Here is a 21,700-nt window from a genome sequence, read left to right on the forward strand (position 1 = left end):
TAGAAAGGGAAGAAATAGTTTGTCATTCAAACACTCAGATTTCACCTTAACTTTCACTATCACGAAATTCTATCATTTTTAAAGGTTTGCTTGCTTTCTTAGAACCAAATTGTTAAAGCCATATGCTATCTCCCAGCTCAGCATTCTCATTACCATTTAAAGTGTGCTTAAAATCAATTGAAAGTCGACACATCACATAGCAAGCAAGGCACCGCTAGCATGTTCTGATCTGTGCAGTTGCAAGGTAACTGCTCGCCTATGAAATATCCAAATTCCCCCAGGTACCAAGGTGATAGGCAGAAAGAGTTTAAACAGTGAAAATGCTAAAAAAAAAAAAAAAAGTCTTTCAAAAGATAATGGGTTCAGTTACTTCAAAATTTTTCAGTCTGAAATTCTATTTATTTGTGCATTGGAAAAATTCAAAAAATAAATTCACATTGAAGTCCTTTTTCTACATTACAAAAAGGAAAGAAAAGGAAGAAGAAGAGGTTACTTCAAAAAAAGCCTGTCTTGTGTTTGTGTCTAATCTCATTTGATCCCTGACTCTACAAGGCAGAGGCAGGACAAATAGCAAATGTGCTAGAGCATCTCAAAAAGAAGAAAACAAAAACAAACTACATGAAAAAGGTGTGTACAACTGTTTTAATATTTACAGAAATGCTTGATTCATTGTAACTTTCTTGTGAAGATGAGGGCTGATGATTCCCACCTCAATCCCTGCGGACGGGTTCTCGGTCATTCTCCAGATCTGGAAGAGTAGATAGCACGTGAAAACAAACCACTTCTGGACTTCAGAGGAGCCGTTTCCTGGCCCCTGGGGAGATGCCACCTCCCTGACCTGTGCAGTATTTTAAAAGGTCCTTCCTGAACAGTCAAAAAATGAACTAAAATTTCCTGAGAGATGCAGGCCTAAAGCTTGTCTGAAGATGAATGAAAATGAGCCCAATCCGAACTGCAGAATTCTCAAAGGCCCTCAAGCCCACCCTTAGGGGATTTGTGGAAGTTGACTCTAAGCTCCAGACCAAGCAAGGGACACACTCACCTCTTGCCAGTCAACTGAACCCCTCTCAACCTTCTTCATGGCACCAAGAGAATGTATATGTAAAAACAGGAAAATATAGCGAACCAGAAATGGCCTAGTTTTCCCGCCGGGCCTGTTACTTGATATTAAGAAGTTATCCCCCTATAGAAATAGCTATGGGTTTCATTTCCAGGCCCTTCTATATTAGGACTTCAAAGAAAATTCTGAATATTAATCCTATTGATGCTCTTTGAACATGGTAGGCACTTATAGCTTGGATAAAAGAGGGACATTAATTCCTAAGCTCTTTTCATATAGACTTCAAAGGATTCTTTCTTCTGTATCTTTGAAATCCATGATTTCTCAGAGCTATGTGCATATACACAAACATAAAATAAATAAGCATACATATATATATTCAAAATGTGTGTCTACCAACTACTGAGCACATTCTTAATGCCAAGCCCACCTTCTCATTTTTTTACATCCTACCACTAATCCCCACAAATCACTTGTAGGTCATTATGACTAACCCAGTTTTGAGATTTAAAAAAAACAACAACAACAAAACAAAATATTAAATTTAAGACAAGTGAAACAATGTGCTCAAATTCACACAGATTATAACCATCAGTCTTCAGCTCTTGAATCTAGGCTTATGCAACTCCCAAAACCCAGGGTTGTTCTGACATATCACACACATCTCCTACTAATTTAGTGTGGGTGTGTATGGAACTATAAAGAAAACTTTAGTTTTTTCAGGATTATATGAAATGTAAATAGGAGAGGGGCTTAGAATCAAAAGTACTAAAACATAAAAGCCTCATGTATATTCCTCAAATGGAAATGACAGAGACTGGGGTAACTATAAAGGCTGAACTTCTTTCAGAGCTCAGGGAAAAAAATCCCCAACTGTTTATTGAGCACCAACTACAGTAAGAGGGATTTAGGGTGTGTGATGAAGGGCTGAGTGGGTGCATTTTATTTATTTTTTTAAGATTCATTTATTTATTTAGGAGATAGTGTGCACATGAAAGCTGGGGCAGGGTTGGGTGGGAGGGGATGGTGGTGCAGAGGGAGAGGGGGAGAGAGAATCCTCAAGCCGACTCCCCGATGAGCGCGGAGCCCAACATGGGCCCCCATCCCAGGACCCTGAGATCATGACCTGAGCCAAAACCAAGAGTCAGAGTTGGACACTTAACCACCTGAGCCACCCAGGCACTCTGGAGTGTGTGCATTTTCAACAGGACATCTGAGCTGAGACTTGCAGGCAGGAGGGAACTGGGCACAGGGATACCAGAGGAAGCAGTTCAATGAAGCTCTACTCAGGCACACATCATACTCAAAAGACACACATGCACATACATTCCACATACAAGACAAGAGCCATGTAAATAATGCTAAATAACCAAAAGAAATAGTTAAAGGTGGGCAATGGTGTAAAGAGCCCTGAATCTATAAAACATTATTAATTAGTTCCCAGGTAGACTATATTCAACAATATCCCTTCAATATTTCCAATCCCCAGAAATACATGACATATTTAAAATTCTGCTGGCACCTACTGTTTTTGACTCAACATGTTTCAATCTTATCAAATCAATAGGGTTCCAATTGTATTTAAAAAATCATATGAAAGGTTTGGTAAACCTTAAATTAACCTACAGGCCGTGCAGCTAGGAGATGAGGTACAGAAACAGAGTTTGAATATCACGAGGAAGAGGCAGCTGTTAGCTTCATGGAATTTCAAAAGCAACACAGAGTAGAGTACACAGGCATGACAAAAACAAACAAACAAACAAAAAAAACAAAAACGTAGAAGTTTCAAGAAAAGTCTAAAAACTCATTAGTTAACCATTTGAAAGCTATGCTCCAATAAATGAAAACTTAATCTAGATATTTTATATAGACATCTAATCAAATCATCTTTTCCTCCTTTCTTCTGAAGTTAACGTCAACTTAACAAATCAGAGTATAGGCCAGTGGCAACTATATAGCCTAAAAGGAAAGAAAATGTTACCTGTATCCAGAAGTGAATTGGCCTGTAGTACATATAGTAGATGAAGACATATTTTGTGTATTTTCCATCCACTGATTTGAAAATATTATGCGAAATATTTATGTAATTTTAAAATATTGTGGATTGACTGTGAAGAAAGCCCTGAGCTCATGGAACTGGCTAAGCAGCATATTCTCCACGTCTAGATCCCTCAGGGCACTCTGCGTGGCATCCTGCGTGAACAGGTGCAGAATTCATGTGGTTAGTTTTTGACTGAGCAAGTAAGCTAATACTTCTTTGCACATACCAGACCCCACTTATTCTGAGTTGATGCACTTTTATCATCAAAGGTGAAAAGGTGTACCAATTCTTACCTGTTAAAGATGGAAAGAAGGGAGGAGGTCATTATACACTGTGTGTCCCACAACATGCAGCCTAACTGCTACCGGATGGGGAGAGAAAGCGGGGATGTGGCCCCTGGGATGATGTAAAAGGCAGAATAAAGGAGAAAATGCCTCCTTGCTTTTCTAGAGTTATTTCCTTATTCTATTTTCTCTTCTGTCGTCACAGAATGTATTGATTAACATTAAAAAATAAGAAAGCCATCTATCCTATCACGTGTTTTCTTTAAAAAAAATCTTATAAAAGATTTTTGGTTTCTTCCTGTCCCATCTATTTTAATGACCCATTTCAGGCAAGGTGAAATCCTATGTAGACAGATATTTAATTTGACACTTAAAAAATCAATTTGCAATTTACTCTGTTATTTCAATTTAGTGGAGTGAGTCATTCATTTCTTGACTGTTATATGTGTTTAAAACAACAAGATAAATGCATATTAAATTTATATAGCATTCTATGTAAGCATAATGCCCCTTTATTTTTCATATCCATAAGAGTCAGGACTTAGCTCAAGAAATATTTATTAAGCAATAAAAATGCTATATATTTAGTAGACAAAACTGAATCTCATTTATAAATTAAGTACTCATGTACACCTGCCACTCAGTAAATCAAAAGCAATAAGGAGAACCATTTAGTCACCTACTAACCTAGGTATATAAAGGTTTGTTTTATTCTCAGCTATCTGATATGTTAATTGACAAGAACAATTTGATGGTTATTTTGCAGGCTGAAGGTGATGGGATTTCTGATCACCTAAGTATTCACCTAAGTTACGCTTCAAGTGCTAATAAGAACCTGCTCCATAACCTACCAAGCAACAGGCAGGGCTGTGGTCCTTCCCCTGCCTGTGCATCTTCAGATTCTCAGAGTTCAGACTCTTTTTCACAGCAAACTTTCTGTGGAGAATGAATTCCCACAGGACAATGCACTTCAAACACACTTACGCTGGAAGAGGGCAAGATATGTCCTCAGCTTCTGTCAAATGAACAGATGACACCAACATCAAAGCACCACTGATGTGTGTTTTCATTCCATTTTTTCAAAATGATATTTGTCCAAGTCCTCAGTGACTATAAAGCCTGAAAAAGTGTTTAATCCTGAGAAAACTGAAACCAAGCTGAGGATAGCTTGGGAGAGCTTTGTGTCACTACCTCCTGGCTTTCTTCAACTTTATATATCAATGGCGGACAAATGTACCATTTCATCTTGAAAATCAATTCCACTGAATAATGATTTGTCTTTCAAAAATTACATTTAGTTTTCAATAAACTGGATGCCTCAGAATTCTTTTCAAAGTGTTTTGCTGTGAACATTGCACCACTCTCCAAAATCAAAAGAGGCATTATGATAGAAGAATGGTTCTCATTTCATCAAAACAACAACAAAAAAAGAGGAAACATGGACGATTCAGTGACTTGCTCAAGGCCAGTCAGCAATTCACAGGCAACAGTGATTTGAAGTCCACTCCATGAACACATGACTACTACATAACCCAAGCATATACTCAGCAAGGCAAGTGAGATGAGCAATTTAAAAAATGCTCACTGTATGTTTCTTCATGCATGCTGCTCTGCGTGTGCTATTGTCTTCAGGATGTGTAGACTCCTACCCCTTTTTTAACTGACTACACCCACAAAGAGAATAGGAAGGTGTTTATCACCGCACTTAGCCCATTATTGAGATGAACAAGCAGACATAGTGACCACTTACTAAGGGCAAAAACTCTAAGTTCAGAAAAAAAGAAAGGGCAGGGGAGAGAAAGAGGCAAGAAGAGCTGAGAGCTGTAGCTATGTGCTATATGAACAGAGAGAAGCAGTACAATGGAGGAGCTAAGAGGAAGGGAATTAACCTAAGACATTCCCAAGCTCCACCACGTAACCAGTGCAGTAGGTCTCAACAGGGGCCATTTTGCCCCCCTCCCTTGGAAGACATTTGGCAACGTTGGAGACATTTTCAAGTCATGACTGGGAGTACTACAGGCATTTGGTGGGTAGGGTCCGTGGATGCTGCTCAATCTCCTGCAGGAAGCAGCACTGCACCCCACAACAAAGAGCTTTTCAGTTCAAACTGTCGATTGCACTGTTGTGAAGAAACCCTGAACTAGTCATAGAACACTAAACAAGTTAGTGACCTTCTGGAAGCCCAGGTCTCCTGATCTGCATAAAGGTAATAAATAGTAATGTAACAGAACCTATCCTGAAAGGTGGATGAAGATAATGTACGACATCATCCAAGCAAAGCACTTCATCCAATTCCTGGAAGCCTGATTGGATTGGAAGTATTTTTTTATTAATTTGTATTAATAACAGTGCTGTGTCATTCTTTTAACAATGCATGAAGACAGAAAACATAAAAGGCCACACATCACTCATTTCAAGTTGTAATAGTACTACAAAATAAAATTCAGGACTCAAATAGTCAAATGTGGTTCATTCCAGAATATTTTAATCTAATCCCATCACCAAAAATAAAAAAAGGAAGCTAAAATAAAAGCATGTTTAGAACGTTTCCTCATCATTCACCACACAGGCGTTCCAGAGATCTCACTAAAAGGATGATGAAAACAATATAGCCTTATGGGTAGTGTTTAATCAGGAAAAATTTATGCTAAAAGGGGATATTAAAATTATTACATTTTAATATCATTTTTGAAATATGAGCTCTTCTTCCAAGGATGAGTTTTGATTTCAGGTCTTAAAGTGTTTTGATTTTGTTCTTTTGAACTGTCAACTGTGACCACATCTAAAGAGACAGATGGCATTTGTCTGCTGACCCTGTGGTAGGGTTTGAGTAACAGCAAAGTGTTCACTTAAAAAAAAAAAAAAAAAGAATTCCAGTCAAGTCCTTTAATTTGTTGAAATAGTTAGGACTTGGAGAGCAAGTTCCAATTAAAATGACCTAAGAATCCAATATGTTTTTCTGCTTTAGATGGAGAAGGGGACAGAAACCACAAGATTATACATCAAATGAGCAAACAAAACAAATAAGAAAAATCTCGGACAGCAGAAGTAGCTCGTCCACAAGAATTCTTTGGAGTGGTTGGCACACTGGTGTCTGCTGTCGGAGTCAATTAGTGTGACCAAGATGAACTCTGCTTTTTTTTCTCATTCCTTAGCCATCTACAAACTGGATGACCAAGCGGTTTCAAGCTTAACATCTATTTCTGCCTATTTTCTGAAACCCTGGAAGTATATAAATGTGTTTTTTTAATATCATTTTGAAAACGGTATAAACTGAGCTTCCTCATTTGATGATAAAACTGGAAATTATAACACCTTACCTAAGATGTAACCAAAGGCCAAATATCAAGTGAGATTGGTTATATACAATAGTGAGATTCCCCTATAGCCAAACTAGAGAACACTGATTTATAAAGGAAAGCCGACTCCAATAATTAAAAAAGAAAAAAAAAATCTCTGCTATTGTTAACATTTACATGCTACCTGGGAATTACTTTGATTCACCTAAATTCCATGAGAACCAGCTTACCTTCCTGTGTTGACCTTTTGGATGTGAACTTCTTCCTTCTGACTTTGAGAAATATCATGGCCCATTGTACAAATGACAGGATCATTACTAAATTGATTCCACATCTACCATGCCCAGGAGAATTTGCCTGACTCGTGTTCTAACTTCAACTGTTTAAAAAAAATTAAACAAAGACCCCATTTTATCTTTTATTTTTTACTTTGAAATAAATAGAACAAAACATCATATTTTCAATTCCTAAACTGTGGAAGAATTGGCATATAAGTAGAGATGAGTTTTATCAGGTTTATGAAACACCTATTTCAGGCATTGTTTCTTTTCTTTTCTTTTTAATTTCATTTTATTGCAATAAGAACAATGAATAAGACCTCTCTTAACAAAATTTTAAGTGTATCATACTCTATTATTAACTATCGGCACAAAGTTACATAGCAGATCTCTGGAACTTATTCATCTTGCAGAATGGAAACTTTATGCCCATTGAGCATTATTTCTGACATCAGCATTGTCAATGAGGTCAGTGGAGTTGATAAAAGTTCAAGTTGCACAGCGCCCTGTGATTGAAGCCTGGCTCACTCTTCACTGGCTGTGTGACTTGAGGGGAAGTTACTTAACCTCTCTGTGCCTCACTTACCTCGTCTATAAAAAGAATTATATATAAATCATATGTACGTGTGCATATATATAAAACATACATGTGTGTATATATGTTATATAAATGAGTGTGTGTCAAGTGGGACCAATGCCAAAGAGGTAAATGATATAAAAATATTTGCTATCATTATTGTTGACAGCAGCAAGCCTGAAGCAATGGTATTCCTACAGAACATTAAGAAAGGAAAATGTATATACAATTGTATTTGTCAATTATTCCTCAAAAGTTAGAGGAAGAAAAGAAAAGAAAACACAACTGCCCATCCTTGGTTTCCCAGCTCTTCAACTAAACCTGGTCACAGCTTCCAGGACCAAATGCATCGTCAAATCTCTGATGATTTAGATATACCTAAATAGGAAGAAACTAAAATTCATCCATCCTTAATCTCAACAAACTTTATTTTGCAGAATCTGGAACTCTAAATAACACATTAAGTAATAGCATACCTAATAAAATACCCACCACATATACCCTCCTGCGTATATAATGCACGCACTCACACACACACACACACACAAAATGATTCTCTGGACTGAGATTACAACTGTTGGTTACTTTACTCTCTCACTTTGGATTTATTTATGTATCTGCAAATAAATGTGTCTTATATTCGTGGTCAGAAATAAGTTTCGTGTTTTTGAAATAAGGATAATTTTAGTATTTCTATTAGAACCGAACACTATTGAGTCCCCTTTGAGTAGGGAAGGCAGGATTAGCATACCGATAATATAAATACTGTCCTGAAAAATGATAGTCTGGGATGTACCAAATCTGAAAAAGATTAGTAAGAGAAATGAAACTTTGGAACAAGCAGTACTGCTCTTCCAACCCAGAGGGGAGATACTGACCTCAGTCAGACCTGTGGAGGGAGGGCTTCGGAAGGCTCCGGGACTAGACACTTAATGAGTGTTGATGACAGATGGCTGGACAAGCATATGTCTCCCTTGCATCTTGCCTCCACCTATTTAGACCACCATCTTACAAATAAGGAAAGCAGGGTTCAAGGTCACAGGGCCAGGCAGCAGTGGCGGTAGAAGGCCCACCACATTTCCTGGCTCCAAGTTAAATACCCTTTCACCGTGCCACAGAAATCCTCGCCTGTCCCTTGCCTTTCCTCCGTGCTCTTGTATCTTTATTCATTGCCTCTCCCATGCCCACCCCTGTCCCCCGCACTTCCAACCCACCCTGTCCATGCTTTTTTGGACAATGCCCCATCTGCAATGAAAAGTAACAGGGGGCACAAAAGCCTCATATAGCTCCCACACAGAGGGCCTGACGAAGGTCGGGCCAGTGATGCCCCAACACCCCAGTCTTCTCACAAACGTGCACCTGCACACATGCACACCGACTCTGCAAGGCTCATAAAGCAGCTTTCAGCGCCGCTCAGAACCCTGTGTTAACGGGCATCTGTAGCCAGCTTCTGCACAGTGACTAATTCTCTGCCGAACCCAGGCAGGCAGGCAGGCAGAGCAGAGAAGCTGCCACAGGAGCCCAGAGAAGAATGTCTGTCCTCTGTGGCTCTGGAGGGCATATTGGCATGTCCCGAAAGACAGGAAGGGAAGAAAGAGCCGCAGAAATGGCGAAGGAAGAACCGCCAAGTCCGACTGCGTCCAGTCACCCAATCTAGGCACTCAATGTTGACCGCTTTACGCAAGTACAGAATGAAGACACCATTACCTCACGTTTTTCCAGTGTTTCTTTTCCATGTCATTTCTTCTGCTAATTATTTAAACAATAACAGGCGCAATGCCCCCGGTCAACACTGTACAGCCTGGTGTGAGCACATCCCATTCATAAAAGACATTTCCTAGTCCTGTGCAAACACCAATCAACGCTTGCATTTTGTAAGGCAGGTAGCTAAGGAGCCCTAGTTCACAGGTGCTTAAACAGAGAGGTTAAGACAAGAAAGTAATTTCACTGTGGAGGCTTCCCTAGATTGGAAGCTCACAGCTTCCAGGGAACGGGGGGAGCCCTTATTCTCGGAGGAATAAATAAATAAATCCTAGTGCAGGGATAAAAACAGTCCAGTGCACCGCAGGAGCCAATCAATACCAAAAAAAATAGCTCCAATCACTGCCTATTCTTAAAACATCCATCTGTCCATTGTCAGATTCTGACTAGCCTAAGAAAGTCCCGCTTCCTCTTCCTTCTGTCCTTGATTTTTCAGGAGGTTTCAGCTTTTGCTCTCTCCAGAGCACTGTAGTCAAAATGCAGCGCTCATGTTATATAAAGGAAGGGATATTTTCTTCTTTGCACAATGCCTTGAAGAAATACCCCTTAAGCAGACGGGGAGTCTGATCCTGACTTCATGCAGGAGGAGTTCTGGGACGGGCTTAGAGCTTCTCCCTATGGCATCCACTGTCTTCTTCAGGGTGTATCTAGAGCTCCCAGTAACTGCTGCCAAAATGGGAGTGCTCTGCTCCCAAAATTCATTGCTTTAACCCACATTTGAATTCTGATCATGGGAAAGACTGCCCATCAGTCACTCAATGGATTAATTCCTTGATTGCTACTATTTGGGAAATCTGCCCATTCCAGCTCACCAAAAGCAAGGATTCTGAAAGAGTTAAAAGTGTTTCCTTACTTTCCCATTTAACAAAATGTGTGGACCTCCTATATATTTTTTTCTCATTACCTCTGCTTCTTTAAGTATTATAGCATAGTATAAACATTATATGAATAAAATTTAATTCATCATACACAAACAAATGTCCCTCAAGTATTTATTTTTGGAAATTATTGGGAGAGGCAGTCTTTCCTTCAGGGTCAGTCTCCCCAGCCAACGCCCCCCACCCCCCGCCCCCGGCCCCACCAAGTAATTTTCAGCATCTTGTGGAGATTATCTTTCAAGGGTTTTCTGCATACGTGCTAGAGCCCTAACCCTTCACAAGGACAATCTCACTCCTCACACGGGAATTTTCTGCAGGTTCTTTTCTTTCAGATGACTTTCTATTTTCGATAAGTCACGAGAGGGGCTTGTGCAGGAAGCTTAGCTTTAATCTCCAAAGTTGTGTAGTGAAACAATGTGCACTTTTTTTCCTGAAAAAATTACACAGAACATCATAGAAATATATTAAACAAGTAAAATATATCTAACATACCCAGAACCCTTTAAAACAGTGTTCTTTTCCACAGCCACTACTTAGCATCTCTCAAAATTAGGTGCTTTCATCCTGAGTTAATAATAAAAATGGCTAGACTTTCCTGAGCACTTTCTTTGCAGGACAAATCAATGCATGAAGATCTCATGTAATCCTCATAATAACTGCATATGATCGTACTATTATCCCCATCATACACATCATAGTAATGTTACAACAACAGTAGCTATGATTTATTTATTCAGTGCCTAACTATGTGCCAGACACCTCACTTCAGATGTCTTCATCTAATCTGTGCAAAAGCATTATAGAGTTGGTTCTCTAGTTATTCCCATTATACCGATGAAGAAACTGAGCCCACAGTGGATAAGTCACGGACTCAAGATAAATACTAATAAATGCCAGAATTCCAACCCAGATTGGCCTGATTCTAGATTTCTTAACCACTTTGTTCTACTGTCTCAAACAAACACTAAGAACAAATGAAAATCAATGAGTGGGGCTGAAAAAGATTCCCAAGAATAATTGAGCAAATCATTTCTACTTCTCCCTTAGTTTCCCCGACTCAAGCTTTCTACCACTTTCGTAGGGGCTCCTAAGTCAAAACACACCATCACCCCCTGTTCCCTGTCCTCTCTCACTTCCACACAGTCACATACACACACATCATATAACTGTAAGGACATATCACATCAAACAAATGCTCATCTAACTATTGAATAGAATGATATCAAAACCCCATTCATTTTGCCTTACCACCAACTTGCACATCTAAGAGCAGGACCTGGGCATACCTTAAGCCTGGTATATCACACAGGATATGGGGTGGTAGCTGTGGGAACTAATTATCTTCCATTGTTAGAGGTGCTGTTCCCTATGAATATCCTCTCATTTAAACTTCCTAAGAATATTCCAGAAGGGCTTCTTTTTTTTTTTAAGATTTTATTCATTTGAAAGAGAGAGAGCATGAGCGTGGGTGAGGGGCAAAGGGAGAAGGAGAAGCAGACTCTCCGCTGAGCAGGGAGCCCGAAGCAGTACTCGATCCTAGGACCCTGAGATCATGACACTTAACCAACTTCACCACGCAGGTGCCTCCCAGAAGGACTTCTTATGTACAGTTTAGAGATTCAGAAAAATAATAATCAAATAAATATTTAAAATTAGTTCTTCCACCAAAGCCTGTGTTCTTTCCATGAATAGACTGCAATGATGATACTTCTCCATTTGCCGACACTCCAAGTAAAAAAAAAAAAAAACAAAACAAAAAAACAGGGTAAATTCGAACTCCACAAAAAGAAAACCATGTCCTTCACTGTAGGGAAACAAAAATTAATGCCAGATTATAGCCACGCTCACAGGTACAGATGTCTTCCACAGCCAAGGCTTCATCCCTTCAAAGTCTACGACCCAAGTTGAAGTGAAATGACAGAATCATTTTTGTCAGACGTCCTAATTGTGGATAGCATAATATGAAAAAATAACCCTGCAAAATGACCCCAAATACTGGATCATTTTTTTTCATTCCAATGAAATATGGCAAAGGAACTTTGGGCACCATCTTCATGATCCCCATAAATATGCACACCTTTTTCCTGAATAAATATTAATAACTGTATTATTGAAATCGATTTCTATAAATTTAAAAATAATTGATACCATAAAACAAGCTTTATCATCATTGCAAAGGGAGAATTTAACCTTTTATTCCAGAAGAAAATGGAAGTCTTCATCCTGGATCAATCTCCAATGCTAACATTACTGCACTCATCCCTATGAATGTCCATGAGGACGAGGGCTTTGAACCAAAGGAAGGGAACAACCATCAATTTGTTCTGAGAAATGGAGACGTGGTAGAATTTTCTAAACTGTTTAAATTGGGACTCAATGGCACTGTCAAACTATTGTTTTCCTTTCTTTGACCACTAAATATAGAGGCCGGTCTTCTCTGGGGTAATGGGCATCCTGGAATGAGCCATGTGAAGCCGCAGGCTTGTCATTCAGAGCATCACTTGCTCTGTTCTAGAATCCTGGAATACTCCATGACTGCTGTTGCCCCAGACCATCTCCAAACAAATGGGAAGCTAATTTGCATAAGCCTCATTTCCATTTTATTCATCCTCTGCCAAAATCTAGATCAGGATGTTTAATATCATCCCACTGTGGGAGGTCACAGGAATTTAAAGGGCATTCCTGGTCAAGGATTAGAAAGCATAGGTTCCAGAGTTGAGTTTCTATTTGAAATCCAAAGCTGAAAGAAGAGAAAGCCTGTTGCAAGACACAGAATAAGAAAAACAAAAAGACCAACTAAAATATAAGCAGGGAAGAAACCAGAACCATCGCTGTGTTCTTCTCTCTCTGTGGATGAGCTAGAAAGCCACCACTGAGGGGGTAGCTATGATGTACACCAGCTACCTAACTTGCATTTCCATATTTAGTCTTTTTTGACTCCTTGATACATAAGTAAAGACCCAGAGGAAAAGAAAGTCAAAAGGCAGGTGGTTTTCTCAATGTTAAACATTTTTTACACAGCAGAAGCAAGAGAAACGCAGTAGTCTCTGGCTATAACTCCATTCCCTTAACCCAGAGGACCTCCCTTCTGCTGACTCGCTGTTTTCTGACATTGTTCTTCATACAATAGCAATGTGTCCTGATAAGTGTAAACAAAAACCTCGGAGGTTCACTCAGCATTTGAGTGTTTTCTTCTCCTTGAACATTAAACAGTCCGAGACAAACTGTTAACTTAAACTCAACTCTATTGAGGTTTACGAGCCCAATTTTTAGGTGTGTGTGTCAAGGTTATTTCCGAATCATAAATCAGCTCTATGTCACAGTAAACATATACACACAACACACACGCGCACAGATGTAGACGTGAACACAAATGTCTTGAGCAAACATGATCCCATTAGAAGGAGAAAACAAAATGTCTTCTGAAAACTCTGCAAAAATCCTGCAACACCAACAGCACCTTCTCTGGCTCATTAATTCTGGCCTAAATTTGCTACTGTCAGGCAAATCAGGCACACTGTCCAGCAGACACCCACCTGCTATTAGGCTGAATGTGCCCGGCATCTTGACATTCTATTGATTCCAATCCAAGGCTTATGTAAAAAAGGCAGCCTCAGAGTCCAAAAGGAATTTTAGCCACAAATACTTTGGGAGAAATCCAAACAACTAAAAACAGAAAGAAAGACAAGATGCAAATCTGAGTGACAAAATTGAGACAACCCAAACCAGACTGCTGAGAGTTCAATGACAAATCTACAAATGACCCAGGCACCCCCTTTTGAGAAATACTTATTTTAGGAAATTCCAATAGCCTGGGCATTGGATGACCACCCCCTCCTCGTCTGGACTATTGGCATATAGATTCATAAGGGTATTCATTATTATTCCAATGGTGTTGCTTTTAAGGAAGACCCTGCCAATTCTTGCCCTCTAGATCCCCATACATTTTCAATAAAAATATGCCTCACTATAAACATGGTCCTGATAATGACAAAGGATTCAGGTTCTTAAGCTGTTAAAAGAAACCAGAAACTACGTAAAGGGCTTTAAAAGACTGTGTCCCTTAGCCTTCAAAACAGCCCTCTGAGCTAAGCGTTTGATTTCCACTTTATAGATAAGGAATACTGAGGTTCTGAGAGGTAAAATAATTTTCTCCGGGTAGCTGGAAAACGAGATATTGGGGAAGAGAGAGCATCAGGATGCATTTATAAATTTTCTGACAGCTCTCAGCCCTTGTCCACCCCCCAAATAACCTACGCCTAAGTAAAAGGGGTCTACGTCCAATTTCCAAATCCTGGCACTGATGACTTTGGGGGCAGCTGCTTGTCACAGTCAACTATGCATAAACAAGGCGGCTCTGGGGGTATTCTTTAAAACCAGACCAACTCTCGCTTACTTTAGCCAAGAGAAGGCATACATTTCCAAGTAAAAGTAAATATATATATTAAAAGAGAGAGAGAGAAGGAGAAACCTGTAATCCCACCAAGCAGCATGAACTTCAGCTGGCTCCCACTCCTCCCCTCTGGCCCCCCACGCCCACCAGCCACTGTACTTCAAAGACAGCTCTGGGAGGAAGGGGAGCATGAGATCCATCGGGGCCAGCTGGAAGAAGGACCTCATGCTTAGGGGAGAGTAGAAGAGGAGTGGAGATTCACTGCAGATGTCAGTCATCGCAAAAAAAAAAAAAAAAAAGAATTCAAAGTGTTTTCCAAAAGCTGGTTTCTACCAGGCTGCTGGGAGGATCAGAAGATACAAGGTTTCGACTGGGAGGGATGTGTTACTGCTGCGCAGAAATTTGTAACTTCCAAGGTTTGTAAGAGGGTTGCAGGTTTTTGAGTGCTAGTCTGGGTTTAAAAAGCAGGGCCAGCCATCGAGATTTCAATGAGACTTGATTTGCCCCTTTAACCATGGTAAGACAGGAGTATTTTACTCTGCAATACAGCATCTTTTGTGACTCTTGACCATCCCTTCTGTGACTTTGTCCATGTCTATACGTTGAAGCCATACTCTTTTTTTTTGCAAGAGAATGTTCCTACATTGAGCTACATAAGAGTAAACATGTGAAATAACCAAGCAGTTCCTTACAAAGGCATGTCACATTCCCCGATCCTCATCTGCCCTACTCTGCGGTGGCATCTATTTTTCCTGCTGGTGTCAGGGCTAGAAAGGTCTGCCTGCAAGTCCGGCCAAAGCATCCTTCTTGCCGCTCTGCCTCTGATTTACAAGGTGACTTCTCAGAAACAGCCACTTAGCCATCTCGGCCTGGGTTTATCATCCGTCAGTTATCATTGTTACTGCTGCCATTATTATTCAAAATGCTTATAAGATTTATAAAGATGTTCTGACCTGATAATAATGTTTGCAATATGCTTTTACACTGCCTAGTTAACAGGGCACCTGTGATTTTCATGCCGGCACAAGTCACAAAAGCTGCAACTTTCTGAATGGTTACACATAGAAATGGCGGGGGGAGGGGGGAGTGTGGATGTATTTAAAAAAAAAAAAAAGACTGGGTATCCTTTTGTACACGGTGACAACATAAAAGGCAGCATTCCAGGCAATAATAAAAACATCTGACTCTTTCCTCCTCGACTCAGAACTTGACAGACTCTCTCCAAAGGCAGTGATTGCCATTAGCAAGTCTGTCCTTGACCTTCTCGCTCAAGTCCTATTGACAGTAAAGGAAGTAGAACACATATATTGAAGGCAGGGCCTGGTCTTCAGAGGCTAACCAGCTGACTAATGAAGAGCATACTGCCTAGAAAGCAGAATATCGAAGGGGAGCATGGATGCAGGGAATTAATAAAAATCCCGTGCACCTCCTTTTTAATGGCAGCAACAGTGGGCTTGTGACTAGAATTCTCCTCTTCGTGATGCACTCAACTCTCCTGAATGTCAACAGGAATTCGGTAAGAGCACTTCAGGAGAAAATGGATTCATACGTCATTTCAAATGAATCATTTCACTTCCTCTCCTCCATTTTTTACATATACAGACAAAATATAAAAATAATTTCAAAAAATCGATTCAGCTTTGGAGTTTTCTACTCCAACAGCAAACGTAGACATCAGAATTATAAGAATTGGTAGCCTTTGAAAAATTATTTAAATGGGTCACCCACAATGGAATCCCGCGGGTTTCCGATTTGCCAACCCAAAATGAAAAATGCAAGGACGATGCGTTACAAATCACTCCTTATTTATAGTGAGATTTGAATTTCCATTTTGTTTTTAACAGTTTCCTGGCAAATGTCCTGAGCTATATTTAAAGGTATAACAACATTTAAGATCATAGGCAGAGCTGGCTTTTCACTTTTTCTGAACAGAAATACAAACCACATGCTCATTTTATGACTTTCAGGTCAAGGATTGGGATTGGCCATCAGAATGTTTGCTGCCTTCTGAGCTAGTAGATCCATGCTCTTGGGGATCTGGAATGCCTTCGAGGTATGTCTATAAGGCCCTTCCTCCACTGCAATAGAATATAACCACCATCAAGCAAGCAATTGGTTTTAATATGGAGAGCTGTAAATCTGAATGAGTTTGATAACAAAAAGACAAATGGATTGTTAACTTAGCCCCAAAAGGTACAAGCAGTTTTTACTGCCATTGCTTTAGGGATTGGATTCTCAGAAATTGGAAAACACAATCTTTGGCTTTCCTTGAAAGAATGCTAGAGGCAATATGCTGATTATTTTTCAAAGGAGGAAGAGAAGGTGTTGAAAGCTCTTAACAACATGTAAAGTTCTGAGTTTGCAAGCGCCAAACACAAAACAATGATAATGTTTTAGCACTTTATAAATGTAAGTCACTCTGTCTACTCTTGGGAGACAGTAAATACTTTCAAAGTACAGCATCCCTGCCTCTATGCTCAAATAGAGGAAAACAGCCAAATACTTTAAAGCATCAGAAGATAACCATGGTGATGAAAATACATAGCTCTTGTCCTGAAAGGAAAATAAGAAAACACATGTAATTAAAATAGCAGTGAATCTCAAAGAAACCCAAAAAACTACGGTTTTGGTCATGAGTTTCTGAGGCTGCCCCTGATGGCCAGAATTTCAAGTAACAGCACAAATTGTAAGGAAAGGAAGACCGTTTTAGCTTAAGACTGGTCACCGGTGAACCCAATGGTAGATCAGTAATCAGAGAAAGTGCAGAGGATAAATAAACAAGGCCGTGCATCACCTCTTAAAGAGTTAGTGCAATAAGCGTTCTTTCCAATGCTAGAATATACCCTCACTAATGGAGTTTTACAGGCAAGAGGGAATTAGGTTTACTGAACTCCTTAAAAGCTATGTGTCTCTAGACATTGCGCTGATCACTTAACGTGTATGATTTGCTTTAATCTTCTGGATAGCTCAGCCAAGTAGGTAGTATTATCACCTCTTTACAGATGGACAATCTGACACGAGGAAATGAAAGTGCTGAGCAGTGGAAGTAGGGCTAGAAGGTGGCTTAGGTGAAACAAAGACAGGTCCCTTTCTGTCTCCCTTGTGCACACACTCACCGGGGCTGGGCATGCAGCTATGCTTGGCACCTGCAACAGTCCTTTGCCCCACAGGGAGAAGGACAGTCAGAGGCAGGGTTTTCAATACTTGCTGTAGGCAGTGCTGGTTAGGGGTCTCGGGAATCCAAACTGTTCCTCTCCCATAATCCAGTTAGCTGCCTTTTGCATGGGATTCCTACTGGGGAGGCCCACGTGCCTGTTCCAAAGCAGAGAACCGTCTCATTTCCCTAGTTCCAACCTAACTTGTACTTACAAAAATGGTGAGTCAATTTGGGGACACCCATCTTTTCTTTCTTGAGCTGCAGAAGCCCTTAATCCATTCTTTTTTTATTTAAATTTTTTTTTTAAGATTTTATTTATTTGCAAGAGAGAGAATGAGAGACAGAGAGCATGAGAGGGAGGAGGGTCAGAGGGAGAAGCAGACTCCCTGCTGAGCAGGGAGCCTGACGTGGGACTCGATCCCGGGACTCCGGGATCATGACCTGAGCCGAAGGCAGTCGCTTAACCAACTGAGCCACCCAGGCGCCCCAGCCCTTAATCCATTCTAAAACAATGTTTTGAGGAGGAGACGGAGGTACTAGTAGATATTGTTTGAGTTTGAAGAAATATTTATGTAAGACCTTAATCAAATTGTCATCGGCTCCAGAAAATTAGATAGGGGGTTGTAAGTCACAAAGTCCCTTGCTCCACCCACCCATACTCCACTCTAAGGCACCCAGAGGTATCAGATATACACATTCAATATTTACCTACAGTACAACATTGGGACTGTTTCACACACGAGGACCATGTGGGATGATCTGGGTCTAGGTTTTGAGATCTCAGTGAGATGGCAAAAGCCCAGGAGCAAAGGTTGGGAATCAACAACCTTCAGGGTGATGATAAGGTTGGGTCCAGCCAGCTGAACTATTTCCTTGGCAATCACAACCACCCATTACAGGCTCTGTGCTAGTATCTGCCACATTCACAAGACAAGTGTACCCACTAAGTGCATAGAAAATCACGTCTGAGAACTTTATTAAATAAAAGCCAAAGAGAAAATATTTGCTTACCCAATGACTACAGGCCTTTCTTGCTGAGTCAGTCTATATAATCAGGTGAGAGGTACCCAGAGATCAATTTCAGTGGAAACGAATCTTAGTGCTGTTGGCAATGATCTAGTCTCCTCTTGAATGATGGCCAATGCCTTTGTTGACTACTGTACCCAGTTATGTCCTGGGTAAATTTTTTTCCGAAGGAGAGCAAAGAGATTCAATTCAATGACAGTGGAAAATATTCCATTTTGAAGAATAACTATTTGGGGAAGACAACAAATTGGTCAACAGGGAGGTCTTAGGTTCCTCATAAGCCTCGCATCAAAATAGAGCTCTGTAATTTAGGAGAAGGTGGTTGTACCCACATGAGAGGCCTTGGAACAAATTTCCACATGAAGTGATGGATTAATAGGAGCCATGTGGCTAAATTCCTTTGCACTCTAAAAAACCCTTCAATTTATTTAAGAAATGACAATGAATGCAACACTGGCAAAATGCAGCATAAAAGCATAAAAATGAATAAAAGATAAAAAAGGCATCTTCAAATTTCTTTCTAATATAATACTCCTCAAAAGGATCAAGATACAAGTTAACAGGCAGAACCAAAGCCTCCATACACCTCTTTCTGTATCAGGATCCTTTCTGACCTCTCAGTATTGACAGTTGTGAAAGAAGCAAGACAGCCTTGAATTTCTATAGCATGAAAAGGTGCCAGGTAAAATAAAATAAGATACAAACAGAGCATAGGACATATGTATGCAAAAACAAACAAACAAACAAACAAAAACGCTGTTTATCAAGAATTCAAATTTAACTGGGCATCCTGTATTTTTATTTATGAAATCTATTAACCTTATGATCAAGCAGTCATGAGCAAATTTTGAATGAACTGTTTCTGAGCTGGTGAATGGTGTGACCAGAGGTCCTTAATCACTAGTGTGCTTTGTGGTTTCCTGAGAAGCTCTTTGAAAATGCTGATTCCTGAGACTTTCCCTTACAGATTCGTTCTCCAACTGGCCAAAGAGCATTATGTTTACCTGCTCCCAGGTGAGTCCTGATGCACACACATTTGAGAATGACTGTTTTAACCCAGACTAATAAAAAGAAATAAGGAAGACAAAATAAGCTTGATTTCTCTGATGGTTCAAATCACTCCATCAAGCCTTTAGAGGTGGGTCAGATGTCTGAAATCTTAAGACAGTGTTAACTTGAGAATGTCAAAAGGAGATCATGGAAACCCAAATGTTGTTTAAAAAAATATCATCATGGACCATTTCTTCACTACCCAGATGAAGACACTGAGGGAAAATCACTCACTTTAAATTAGCAATCCAGAAGCACAACCAAGAATAGCATCTCTGACACCTGATGCCAGAATTCACCCCCTGCTGTCATTTTTAAACAATTCCTCCTTCCATCCTTTCTGGAACAGCTGAATGAGTTGGCACACCCAACTGAAGGAGCTGAAATATTTTTCTATCCTTAGCTAATGTGTAAACTCCTTAGCTACAAACTACAGTCCAATCACAATATAACATAAAGAAATCCACATTTGAATCAGGAATTAACTCAACAGATGTAAGCTGTTTCTTCATTGTATCAGTAAATGTTAACATAGGATTAAAAGTGAGTAAAGAAAATCTAATTGCACTTTACTGAATATAAAACTCAATTACTTACTGCTTCCAAGGATATGAGGTGTGTGTGTATGTGCATATGTGTGTGTATGTGCGTGTGTGTGTGTGTGCATTGTGTCTGTGGTAGGAGTGGTGGAGGACAAAGTGTTTCCTTCTCTTACTACTGGCAGAATTTCTTTCCTGTGATATTCTGGACATTTACTATAACTCCCCAACACCCCTCCACTTACAATTAATGAGAACTTACCTCCCATGGAGGCTATGTTTGACAATTCTAAGTGGCTAACTATGAAGTTCAAGATGTCTAAAAACATGACTCAGCCATGAAAGATGTTAACATAGAACCTATGGCAAATCAGTTAGTTGTAAGAGTGGAGAACTGGAAGCTAAAAGTGCAGGATGGCCTGCATGCAATAGATTTCCAGTAGAGTGGAAAGTGGTGATAAGAGATCTATCTTGAGAGTTACTCAGAAAAGTTCCACCCTGACTGACCATGAGACCTTGGGTGGGTTATTCAAACCTTCTGAGCCCCTTCACCATGTGTAAAATGTAAATAACAGCATCTACGAAAAAGTTAGTTTTTTAGTTAAAGAATCCAACCATGAGGATTAATTAAATGAATAGGTGTGGAGTACCTACCACAGTGCAGGGCAGATGGCCCACTAAATGGTGAGAATGAGAAGCACGACTGTGTGTTTCTGTGGGTCCACTGGGTCACGATGTATCTGCTCATACTGAGGTAAGAACCAGCTCTCTTCCTGGCTAAGTGCAGAACCAATGAGCAATAAAAGAATATCAAGACCTACTCACTGTCCGCAGATAACTGTCTGATAATCAGTTAACCAATACAAGCTTCATAACCCCTGCCATGGACATCAGACCTGATTAATTAATGCTGATAATACAAAATTTCCAAGACATGCTTCCCAGGCTCCCCAGGTCTCGGTTAAGGGGTGACCTGTACCTGCATGAGAAGTGAACGAAAATGACGCCAGTTAAATCCCACCAAAGGACAACACAGAAGTACAAATGGTAGTTGATGAATAGCTGATGGATAGTGGCAGAAGTGGTATAACTGATAAGGCCTATGAGCTCAGGGGAAAAGGGAACCACCACAGTTGAAGCAGTCTGGGAATTCTTCATGGAAGATAAGCTACTTGAGACTGGCCTTGAAAGAGAAGTGGGATTTAGATAAGCAAAGAAGAGGAAATCCTCGGTTTCTGATAAAAGTAAAGCTGCAGAAATGAGAAAACGCAGGGCGAAGTGATGACTTATTGCTAGACAGTACATTTTTCAGGTCATTTGCAGCACTGAATGCCAGGCACAGAAGTTGGACCATGGC

The 21,700-nt window shown here is 40.0% G+C and overlaps 1 protein-coding gene across 5 annotated transcripts in view; it reads right to left on the bottom strand.

Moving 5' to 3' along the window:
• The window catches only part of FLRT2 (fibronectin leucine rich transmembrane protein 2), a 93,931-nt gene that overhangs the window by 32,500 nt on the left and 39,731 nt on the right, over positions 1-21,700 (bottom strand). Inside the window, exon 2 of one of the 5 annotated variants that reach the window (XM_081830096.1) lies at positions 18,740-18,902. The exons of 2 other annotated variants lie outside the window; for them this stretch is intronic. The gene's annotated coding sequence lies outside the window, so the exon portion shown is untranslated. Of the gene's footprint in view, positions 1-3,041; positions 3,228-13,714; positions 13,845-18,739; positions 18,903-21,700 lie in introns of those variants that run through there. 2 more of the 5 variants (XM_081830094.1, XM_081830097.1) reach the window with 2 other exon arrangements.

The sequence above is a fragment of the Leptonychotes weddellii genome, chromosome 9, assembly GCF_054177405.1.
Source record: "Leptonychotes weddellii isolate Sample4059 chromosome 9, ASM5417740v2, whole genome shotgun sequence".
Classification (NCBI taxonomy): domain Eukaryota; kingdom Metazoa; phylum Chordata; class Mammalia; order Carnivora; family Phocidae; genus Leptonychotes; species Leptonychotes weddellii.